The 10,132-nt window shown below is 49.6% G+C and overlaps 1 protein-coding gene across 2 annotated transcripts in view; it reads left to right on the top strand.

Moving 5' to 3' along the window:
* Positions 1-1,162: 1,162 nt before the first annotated feature.
* Positions 1,163-10,132, top strand: part of SLC25A44 (solute carrier family 25 member 44) — a 64,068-nt gene continuing 55,098 nt past the window's right edge. Inside the window, exon 1 of one of the 2 annotated variants that reach the window (XM_078670656.1) lies at positions 1,163-1,317. The gene's annotated coding sequence lies outside the window, so the exon portion shown is untranslated. Of the gene's footprint in view, positions 1,525-10,132 lie in introns of both variants that reach the window. The other variant, XM_078670657.1, reaches the window with a different exon arrangement.

The raw sequence follows: 10,132 nt of genomic DNA, 5'->3' as shown, positions 1-10,132 counted from the left end.
TTCCCTTTAAACTTTGTTTTTGACTTTGCTGCCTCCCGTTCTGCGAACAGCTGCCTTGGCGCCTGTGGTCTTTCTTCCCTGATCCCTGGTCTCCGGTTCGAACTCCTCTGCCCCAGCTCCTCATGGACGATGAGGCTGTGGACTGCCTTTCTCCCCCCTGACTTGCTGGCTATGGCAGCCCTCTTGCTGGACTTTCGGACTTGGACCTTTGTGCTCCCCGCCATTTTCTTTTTATGACTCGCTTCTTCTTCTACCTTTCTCCTCCGCCATTTTAGCGATCTCTGACCTCCCCCTCTGTCCTAGCGACCTTTCTATTGTCGCTCATGTTGCCTCCAACACACTCCTCGCTGTTTTACTCATTACTATCTGCTTCCCTCTCTCGTTTGTCTCACTTTCCTGCCCTTCTCTGTCCCTCCCTTGGTGCTGTGACTGCATCCCCCCTCCGACCCCACTTAATGGAACTCTGCTTTTCTGTATATAGAGATAACTCTAATCACTAGTCTATGCAGTAGACCGTTGTACTCTCTACCATTCCTATGTGACTCTTAGAGTATATCCATCCGTATCCCTTCGCTATGTGTATAGAGATAACTCTAATCACTAGTATATGCAGTAGACCTTTGTACTCTCTAGCATTCCTATGTGACTCTTAAGAGTATATCCTTCCGTAGCTCCTCCCTATGTATATAGAGATAACTCTAATCACCAGTCTCTTCTTTGTGTGACTTTACATCTTGTACATTTGCAATTTTTTCTGTTTGTATCTTTTATGCAACGCATGTAATCCTTAGTCCTTATGTTTTGCAACTGGTTCTTATGTAAAGCGCTCTGACACCTTCGGGTAAAGTTCACGCTATATAAAATCGCATTAAGTACAAATAAAATAAATAAACAAGAGGCAACCATCAATCATTCTCTAACCACCCGGACTCTAGCATACTCCAACTCGCATATTTTAGCCCAAACCCGACAACACGTCTTTCATTTCTGTTCCATTGCTCCCCCAACAGTCATATGATACCGAAAAAGGGAAGGGCGGCAACTAGGCAGGAGAGATTTTCGAGCTCCTGGGATTGGTTGAGGTGTTGACCATACACCAATCCTAGCTCACCTTACAAATCTCGGGCCGCGCCCACCCTCTGACGAGTCAATGAATTTGTTCGAGTCTCGGGGTTGGTTACCGTGCGACCCGGAAGCTCTGAATTTACGGACAAATGTTGTCCGTAAAAAGACCCATCCAGGATAATGGATACCGTGCTGAAATTACGGACTCCGTAACGGAGAATGGATTTTGTGCTGAATTTACAGACGGACCGTGTAAGTAGATGACTGGGGTTCACCTTGAAGTCAGGCGATCTGGAAGACAGTGTGCTGCCTCTTTCTCGTGGCCTATCTCGCTGTTGGGTAGCCGGTGTTCGTGGAATGTGGGTTGTGTATGTCCTCACTCACGCCCATGCATCTGGGTCACTAGTTAAAAGACCAGTGGTAACGTCTGCATTGGATTTGTCTGGGAAATTAATTTAGGTAAATACAGTTCAAATTTTGTTGCAGTGAGAGTTCTGTCGCTCTCTTTTACAACTTTAAAATGCGGATTATAAAGAGATCTTCGTTAGCCGGACAAGGGACGTGTGACGAAATATCCGCCTCAATTTTTGGCAGAGAAGCTGGGCGCTGTTCCAAAGTACACTTGGGGATAAACACCAATGGAGTTCATGCAGGGTTCCTGAGGTTATCAGATGTTATTAGCCACTTGTCAGCCATGCCGCTCCTTTTTGGATCAGTGGTAATGCGGTGAATACCTTTTTAAAGGGTTACCAAATCAATAGTACACCCATGGTTTTAATTGGTAATTGATGAATGCATTAACTACCATCAGATGTGCCTGGGAATCGAGATTGTAGTGTTGGCCCTTTAATGTTTTACTTAGAATTGTACCCCTGTAACATTCTTTGTTGTCACAGGATTCTTCTCCAGTCTCTGTGCTGACAGTTGCTGGGGAAGAAGTCCTGTGTAGGTTGCTCCCTACCTTGCTCCTGTGCTTTTCCTATAATAAATCCTTTTTAATCATACCTTTCTGTGTGGACTCTACACTACAATTTTGGCGACGAGGGTGGGATTACACTACAGAGATGTCGAAAGATTCTTCTCAGTGTATTTAAACTGAAGAAACTAGTGCTTTCACCGTTTGCCCTCTCTGGGGCAGATTTACGTTTCCTGGTGCATCCCTGCAAATCAGCAGGAATGAGCCAGGAAAGATGCGTCACACAAGTTTACCCTTGCGCCACCATAGATGCGGTGCATCATGGTGCAAGGATAAACAGATACGTGTCGCATCTGCCACCGTAAGGTTGGTGCAGTGCTGGACAGCACTGTTCCAACCTTGCCTATGTCCAACATGGTGCGTCAAGCTTTACGCCTGCTTCAAGCAGCGTCGGAAAAGTGACTGAGTGAAATCTTGTAGATTTCACTCAGGCACTTTTCTGAGGCGTTCCTGCAACGGAATGCCCACATGAAACCTGACACAGTTTTCATGTGGCTCAGGGCTTTACAACGTGATGCATCTCCCTAGATGTGTCACGTTGTAAATAGGGTGCAACGTGGTGCTTGGTTTACGCCGCCGCTGCATCGCAAAAGTGATGCAACCGCGGGTTTAAAGTGAACCAAGGGGCTTGTAAATCTGCCCCTGTGTATCTAGAAATAATTTGTGATTGTTTTCAATGCCTAAGTTCCTTACCAACTAAGAGGGTGATGGACCCTGGTATGTTTTCCCCATTGCGCCTCAAGACCATGGGCCCAGAGTGACCGAGCACTTCAGAGAGACCAGGCATAGAATAAAAGTAAATCAACATGCCAGTATACATGACCTCTAGGACTTCAAAAATAGTGTTTTCTTTGTGGTACAGTATTTGAGAAGACAAAATACAATAGTGTAGTATAGATTATGTTATGTCGTTTAGTAAGTTTGAAGTCTCTTTTGAAATGGGAGATTGACGTGGTCTGTTGGAATAGTACTCCCAAATCTTCGGAACATTACAAGGGTATGATTGTTTTGTTGTGGAAGATTTTTGAATTTGGTAATTTTGTACCTTGAGTAGAGGTTGCCTTTTTAGAGTTCTGTTTCTACCAGAGAACTGAGGTTTTTGAGAGAAGTATCCGCTTTTGTTCAAATGAATCGCCATGTATGTGATGCATGCAGCCGTAAGGGCTATGAGTGACCGTCCTCAGGAAGTCGCCCAAGTGAAGAAAGCACAGAAGTGATGCATGGAGGGTTTTTATTTGTATCGTGGAACATCTTGTTTCCAAGTGAAGGGCTAACTTTGTGATAAGCTAGGTGGAATTAAGGCAGCCCAGTCATCAGCACATTTGCATAGTCTATATGTGCAATAGCTGGGAAGACAAGCTTGGTGTAAGCACAGCATTATGACTGTCTCTCTCCACATTCCATACTTCGTGCAGTCAGGATATTAATATCTGGTGATTGACCCAATTGGTCTAATGCAACGCCTCGTTTGATGTCTCGCTTTCTTTTGGCCTTAACTCTTTTTGTTTAATGACTGTTGTGAGCCTCATGTGCAAGAAACTTTTGAGGCTGTGCTTTCTTGTCTTAAACACTCAATATAAATAGCAGAACCTTGAAATCTGTTTTGTTGCCAAAGGCATCAAACCACCTGGCAGTTATCGATCACAAAAAAGCATACCTATTTTTAGGTCGAGCCTGGGCAGCGCATGCGCTGCTCTGCGATGCAGCTGTATTAGAGTATGGACTTGGAGCTCCGCCCACTCCCCGTCCATAGTTTTAATTTGCTTGTGTCATTGTTCTTAGTAAATGCTGGCTTCTGATTAGTTAATAGGCTTGTTAGTCCCACGTAACTACCGCCTTGTCTTCATTCATAATCTCCCCATAAGGATTGGCTCTTTTACTTCTGTTACACGGTATGTCTTATTTAGTCTGTAAGCACTGTTTTCTTTAATGAGTTTCTCCTACTGCATGCACAACATGCTTTCTTAGAACATTTAGCGTGTCCTGTGCGCATTCATTTTCCAAGCAGCCCGGGACAATGGCGGCCGCTTCTTTAAAGTGAAATAGGTCTCGCATTTACAAGAGTCTGGGCTATTGGCATTGTACATGAAACGCACTTTTATTTATGTGTTAATTATCAAAACATATAAATAACAGGCATTGTCATTTACAATGCCAATAGCTCAAACTCTCGCAAATGCGAGACCTAGTGTATTTCAAATGCTTGTTCTCTTTTGGTGCAGGGAAGTGGCACAATGTACAAGATGTGTCGAGTGCCATGGCTCATTGGAGGAACATTTCTTACTGTAAGTCCTAGATGAAGTCAGTTGTGACACATGCATGCCAAACAAAGCGACATACGATCTCAAGTATCCTCTTTGTTCATAACTGTTCGAGCCTCCCTTTCCTAAGCGCCAACTTCATGTGCACTTTATGGTGCTCCCAACTTTCATGAGCCAATGCACAAACCTGCTCCTCAATGTGTTGGTTATTAGAACACTGCCTTTGCCACTAGATGACTTCCTACTGTCCCTATTACCCTGTGCTTCTTTTTTCTTTCAATGGGTTTTCCCCTTCAATAAATGACCTAATCCTGCCCCTGGGATAGTGTTTCTACTTCCTTCCTTCCACATAAAATTTCCCCTTACTCCTTTCCAGCCCTGGGGCCTTATTAAAGAAAGTGCAATGAGTGTTTGCACACGCTTTGCACGCCCCAAATGATTGTGCAGCTGCTGCTGTGGTAACGATAGCGCTGGCGCTTTATGCGGGCCAGCGCTATCTGCAGGGGTCATTTTCTTATTTGCATGGGGGCCTGCCCCATGCAAATGAGGGAATCCCTTTGCCTCCATGCCCTCGCCATATTGAGGCAACGGAGGCTCGCAGGGCCGTACTGGGGGTTCACCATCTAAAAGATGGTGCACTGTTAATGTGCCCCCTGATGGCAGTCCTCTGGAGGGGAGAAAGGGGGTCCCATGCCCCCGACATCTCCTTGCAGGTGGGTGCAGTCACTGACTGTACGAACCTGCAGGGCGATCTTTAGTTCTCTTCAAAAGTGCAGGTGGGTTGCTGCCTGCACTGTGTAAACGCAGTGCAGCTGTTTTTTCACCAAATGCACTGCCCCAGGACAGCACATTTATCATAATGGAGGCCGTTCCTTTAGGTTTTTGGCAAGTAAACACTGGAACGAACTGCCCATAGATCTTTGTATGGAGCCCTCAGAAACAAGATTCCGTTCAAAACTTAAAACCCATCTTTTCCCTGCCAATTACAATTAGTGTTTCTAGCTTAATTCCCCCCCTCCCTCCGGATAGATCGCACATGATGTCCAACAATTTGGTTCTGGCACGTGTGTGATGTTCTGTCGTGTTACCCGATCTTTCTAGGTTGTCGTCTAGTGCTATATTAAGGTCACCACCCCACAGTATTATTTGATCATTACCCGCATTTAGGTGTTGCCAGATTTCCTGGAAGAAGTCTGGTGCATCTACGTTCGGTCCGTATGTGTTCACCAGTGTTATTTGTCTACCTCGCAGTCTGCCTTTCACTATTACATAGCGTACATTAGTATCCAGCGTTGTCGTGTCTATCTTAAAATGTGTGCCTTTTTAAATTAATATAGAGACTCCCCTGGAATAGGATGAGTATTTCGAGCAGTGCATTGATTCAGCCCACCGTCGTCCCACCTGTGCATGCGAATGCGGAGCTTCATGTGTTTCTTGAAACATGACAACATCGATTCGCCATCTGTCCAAACATGCAAATATGTGGCGTATTTTTTGGGGGTTTGTGTAACCTCTAATATTCCACGATAGGAAAGTTAACGCTGGATTTGGCAGGTCAGGTCCGGCCATGAAAGTCGCCACAGGTAATTACATCCCTCCCCCCATCTAAACCGGGAAGAGTCCATTGGGTATTACAGGAACCTCGCAGTAGGTGTTTGTGCACATAATAACAATCGTGCTTTGGCTGGATGTAGGCAATGCATCTCAAGCAGTCTGATCTACAAATAACAGTAACAATCCCCCCTGCCCCCCCCCACCCCACAACAGCAGCCCAATCCTGCTGATGCCATACCCTCAATGAACATCCCAAATACATTAAAACTGTGTCGGGGAACACCCATTTGGGGGTCCGCCAGGACTACACATCTCCATCCGAGCTAGCAGATGTGGACGGGCTTATTATCTTACACAGCTATGACAATCTTGTTGTGCAAGTTTCACTGGCATGTATCATTAGCATAACAACTGAAGTCTAATTATGACGTAAGACAAAGTGCTTTTTCCTTCGTTTCTCTATGGCTGTATTCAGAGCCCTCCTATCGATACCCCGGCCACGTGTCGGGGCAGATAAGTATACGTAAATAACAGTACGGTGTTGTGTATGAAAAGTACCCTACGTGATAAACATAGTAACCTTAACCTAGCCCATTTTCATGAGCTGAACATGAGTTTGTTTTCTGGAAAACATGCATAGGTAGATTCCATTTCACTGTGACATGCACACACAAATAGGGCAGGGTATCATGAGCATGAACTGGCGTACGAGCGCATATTACAACACATCCTGCAATGTCTGAATGTTGTACACTACATTAAATCAGTGTTAAACCAATCCTCCACGCTGTCAAACAGAGAGTAGTAAGTTCTAACGGTGCTCAGTGAGGCAGGTGAGTCTCATTGTCCTTGACAAATTCAGTGGGTATCTCATGGTACAACAGTTATTGCGGTCAAAGCACCTGGATAGCCCTTCCCTACAGCGTAAGTGTTCCGATGATGTTGTTATGCCATAATACATGTTGTGGTCATATTACGGCTCGTACATTAACTAGTTCGAATCACCCCATGTGCTGCCATAGTGGGATTGTCGTATTTCCTGACAGACTGTAATTAAGTACCGCTAAAAGACTTACCCACAGGTATTTCGTCCGTACCTGTCCAGCAATTTTAGGAAGGGTCGTTGATGCATTCTGGTCAGGCAACTCTTACCGCAAAGGATGCCAGAGGTAGTGCCTCCATATTATTTGTCGTCAGTCTTCATCCTGATCTTGTTGTTGCCGTTGGCTGTCTCTTCGGTGATTTAATAATTTTCTTTATGAAGTCGTTCGCCGCTTTAGGAGTGGTGAGCAGTGTGGATTTACCTTCCCAGGACACTTTCAGTCTTGCCGGGTAGAGCATTGCGTATTGTATTTGCAGGCCACGCAGCTTCGCCTTGGCTCCGTTGAACTCTCTCTACGAGCTTGTTGAACTGCTTGTGTGTAGTCTGGATAGAATTCGAGTTTATTTTGGAATTGAAGATCTTTCTGCTCCCGTGCCATCCGTAATATTGCGCCTCGTTCCCGGTAGTTCAATACGCGGTCCACTATTGGTCTCGGTGGCGTACCTGGTGGCGGCCTTGGTGCCAGTGTTCTATGCGCCCTTTCCACAATGAACACGTGGGACAGTTTTTCCTTGCCAAACAGGGTGAGGCACATTTCCTCCACATACGACTCCATGTTGCCAATGTTTGTCGATTCCGGCACGCCTGCCACCACCGCTGACCCCGCCCCTTTTTGCCTTCTGTTCCCTCCCCGCTCCCGCCTCCCAGCTGCTCCGCCCACCCGCGCACTTCGCCTTATATGGCGACCGTGCGAACGCGCAGCGGTCACGCGCAGCGGGCGCGCCGATTGTGCGCCGAAGGCGCGCCAAAGGTAAGCCCGTCTGTGCCCGTCCGCGACCGGACCGCGCCCAGCGCCAGGACCCCTGGCCCACGAAGACCTCGACCGCGACCGACCCGCCTGACGTACTCCGCCACCACCCTCATCGCACTCAACACCGGCCGACTCCCAGAATGCCACCAAGCCTCACCACGACGCACCCACGGACCTTTCAGCTGCCACGCCTGCAAATTCTCCTGCACCGGGACCAGCCTCACACCAGCACCCGCCAAGTCGAACACCAGCAGCACCCACCTCAAGTGCATCCTGCTCAACACCCGCTCCGTCCACAGACACGCCATCGAACTCTGGAACCTCCTAGACGCCACAGCCCCTGACGTCGCCTTCCTCACGGAGACCTGGATGAACGCCTCTTCAGCTCCCGACATCGCCATCGCTATCCCAGAAGGCTACAAGATCGTCCGGAGGGACCGCAACGCCAACCAGATGGGAGGAGGCATCGCCATCATCCACAGGAACACCATCCGGCTCACGACCAGCACCGACAACACCCTGACCACCGCCGAACACCTGCATTTCCAGATCCACACCGACCCGAACACCACCCTCAGAGGCACCCTGATCTACCGACCCCCGGGACCACGCACACAATTCAGCGAGGACATCGCCGACTTCGTCAGCCCGCATGCCCTCCCCTCCGCTGACTACATCCTCCTGGGGGACCTCAACTTCCACCTGGAGAACAACAACGACCGCAACACCAGCTCCCTGCTCGACAACCTCGCCAATCTTGGACTCAAGCAGCTGGTGTCCACCCCCACCCACCTCGCCGGACATACACTCGACGCAGTCTTCTCCTCCAGCCCAGACATCGACTTCAGCCACGCCACAGAGCTTCAATGGACGGACCACAGCTGCGTCCACTTCACCTTCAAGAGAACGACGACCCACCACCACCAGCAACAGACCGCCCGCAGAAGCTGGAACAAGATCACAGCAGACCAGCTCGCCACCTCCCTGAGCCAGCACCCTCCTGCCAGCTCAGCGAACCCCAGCCAGGCTGCCGACAACCTCACGAAGTGGATCAGCATCTGCGCGGACGAGCTCGCCCCGCTAAGGACCCCGCCCAGCAGACCCGGCAGCAAGAAAGCCCCGTGGTTCACCGACGAACTCAAGAGCTCCAAGAAGAACTGCCGAGCCCTCGAGAAAGTCTGGAGAAGGGAACCTACACCGGACAACAGGACCACCTTCAAGCTGGCCACCCGGAAGCACCACCAGCTGATCCGAGCCGCCAAGAAAACTGCATTCAAGGACCGGTTGGACAACAACGCACACAACTGCAAGGAACTCTTCAACATCGTGAAAGAGCTATCCAACCCCAGCGCAGGAAACAACGACATCACCCCATCGCAAGACCTCTGCAACTCCCTCGCTTCATACTTCCACAACAAGATCGCAGACATACACAACAGCTTCAACAACCAACCAACGCACACCAGGACCGAACAACCACCCCCCACCACCACCCGCCACGCCTGGACCCCGATCAGCACCGAAGACACCATCCAAACGATGAACTCCATCCACTCCGGATCACCGACTGACCCCTGCCCTCACTTCGTCTTCAACAAGGCCGACGCTGTCATCGCACCCCACCTGCGAGACATCATCAACACATCCTTCGACACCGCCACCTTCCCTGAGAGCTGGAAGCACGCCGAACTCAGCGCTCTACTAAAGAAACCAACGGCGGACCCCACCGAACTCAAGAACTACCGCCCCATCTCGCTCCTCCCGTTTCCAGCCAAAGTCATCGAGAAGACCGTCAACAAGCAACTGGCAGCCTTCCTCGAGACGACTGGATCCCTCGACCCATCTCAGTCCGGCTTCCGAGCCAATCACAGCACCGAGACCGCCCTCATCGCCGCCACCGATGACATCCGAGCCCTGATGGACAACGGAGAAACAGCGGCCCTCATCCTCCTAGACCTCTCCGCGGCATTCGACACTGTCTGCCACCGCACCCTAGTACAGCGCCTCAGCAACGTCGGAATCCAGGACAAGGCGCTGGAATGGATCATCTCCTTCCTCGACGGAAGAACACAGAGAGTCCGCCTTCCACCGTACAAGTCAGAGGCCTCCGAAGTCATCTGCGGCGTCCCTCAAGGATCCTCTCTGAGCCCCACCCTCTTCAACGTCTACATGAGCCCCCTCGCGGCCATCGCACGCCAACACAACCTCAGCCTAATCTCCTACGCCGACGACACCCAGCTGATCCTCTCCCTGACCAACGACCCAGCCGCCGCCAGAGCCGACCTGCACGAAGGGATGAAAGAGGTAGCCGAGTGGATGACGACCAGCCGCCTGAAACTGAACTCCGACAAGACGGAGGTCCTCATCCTGGGCTCTTCACCCTCCGCCTGGGACGACTCCTGGTGGCCTCCCGCCCTGGGCAC

This window comes from Lissotriton helveticus, chromosome 12, assembly GCF_964261635.1.
Source record: "Lissotriton helveticus chromosome 12, aLisHel1.1, whole genome shotgun sequence".
Classification (NCBI taxonomy): Eukaryota; Metazoa; Chordata; class Amphibia; order Caudata; family Salamandridae; genus Lissotriton; species Lissotriton helveticus.
Note: the sequence above shows the minus strand (reverse complement) of the source record. Positions and strands in the feature narration are given on the sequence as shown.